This window comes from Aptenodytes forsteri, unplaced genomic scaffold (assembly GCF_000699145.1).
Source record: "Aptenodytes forsteri isolate BGI_AS27 unplaced genomic scaffold, ASM69914v1 Scaffold255, whole genome shotgun sequence".
NCBI lineage: Eukaryota > Metazoa > Chordata > Aves > Sphenisciformes > Spheniscidae > Aptenodytes > Aptenodytes forsteri.
Genome location: NW_008794888.1, coordinates 3,967,107 through 3,968,665, shown reverse-complemented (window position 1 = coordinate 3,968,665; position 1,559 = coordinate 3,967,107). Strand labels below are relative to the sequence as shown.

General features: G+C 67.4%; 1 protein-coding gene across 1 annotated transcript in view; it reads left to right on the top strand.

Moving 5' to 3' along the window:
• Window positions 1-1,559, top strand: part of SPEG (SPEG complex locus) — a 47,648-nt gene that overhangs the window by 26,023 nt on the left and 20,066 nt on the right.

The window sequence follows — 1,559 nt, the reverse complement described above, 5'->3', positions numbered from 1 at the left end:
CCAGCCCAGCTTCACCCCACGTCCCCCCCCCACGTCCCCACTGCTGGGGCTGGGTGCTGCCCCTCGCTGCGCAGGGGGGGACTTTGCCTCGGACGCGCCCCCCCCCTGCCGTGCCAACAGTTCCCTCCCTCCCTACCCCAGGCAGCCTGCAAGCTGCGTGCCAGGCACAGGGCAGTTTGGAGAGGTCCCCCCCTGCCCGTTTCCATCAATAGCCTGTATGCATGGGACTGGGCTGTCCAGCCCCCTTCCCTTGCCGTCCCTCCCCAGCCCTGCTGTGGTCCTCCTAGGACCCCAATATATGTGTGCAAATGCTGGGGGGGGGCTCGGGACTGATAGTCAGGCTCTGCCTGGCATCTCCCGAGGACAGGGAAGGAGCCTGTGGGGACGAGTGATGCTGCCTCCCTCCTCTTGCCCTTTGCTGTGTGTGCCCTGCTCCCCCCAGCCCTCCCTGCTGACAGCTGCCTGAGTCCCCTGGGCTGCGCCCATCCCACCCCGGCCTTGGCTGCACTGCTTGTACCCTGCTGGGACCCCGCTCCCAGCCTCCGGCAAAGCGCGGCGGCACGAGGGTGGGAGCGGGAGCCAGCCCCGTGCTCCACGGCCAGCAGGAGCTGGGCTGCGGGGGCGACGGCCTGAGCCCCAGCCCCTCTCAGGGGTCTCGGTGGGTGGCTCCACACCTTGGCGTGCGCTCGCACCCCTCGTGCCGGCGCAGGCGTGTGCGTGCGTGCGTGCTGGCCCTGTCGCTGCTGCACTAACCCTTCCGCTTGCTGACTGCGGTTTTTGTCTGTACGCAGGGGGAGTACGATAAGGGGGTGCATCTCTCAGAGCCGCGGCCGCGGGGCTCTTAGTTGGACACCTCTTAGGCAGTGGACCTCACCTTGTGTTATTACCTTCTGCTCCATCCACCACCTCGTCCTGGACGCACCGCGGGGACGCGCGGGCCCTCGACTGTGGGCAGGGGCTCGCCGGATGGCCGGGGGAGGCGTAACCGAGGCGGGGTGGGGGGAGCAGCAGGGGAGCACCAGGCACCCCTTCAGCTGGGCCAGGGCGGCCATATGATGCCATCTTGTCTCTTGCTCCGTCCGTTTGTCCCTGTCTGCGTGTTCTGCTGCTCCTCTCCTTGCTGCCCAGGGAAGGGGAGCAGGGAGCTGAGCCCACAGTCGCTGCTGTGCCAGCCAGGGCTGTAGGGAAGGGGCTGCAGCACAGTGGCAGCTCTGCAACGGTCACTGTGGAGTGTGGGGGACAGGAGACCCTGGGGACCCCTGCGGGGGAGCACCCTGTCCCAAACGCAAGGGGGAGGGAGAGCATTGGCCCCTTTGACTTCGCAGTGGCCACCCATGCACCAGCCTGGCCACTGCAAGATGTCCCTTGCAGCCCCAGGGCTTGGGGTCTACCCAGAGCACCCCCTGGCTTCAGGTCTCTTCTCCCCGGGGAGAGGGCTTGGCGGGGGAGGCGGGCTGCGAGGCCGTGACCCGTTTTTTTGTAGCTCTAATAAAATCTGTTTGGTAAAGCGCTGTGTGGTGTGTTCCTGGCACGGACACCTCCCCTCGCCCCCGGCCCCC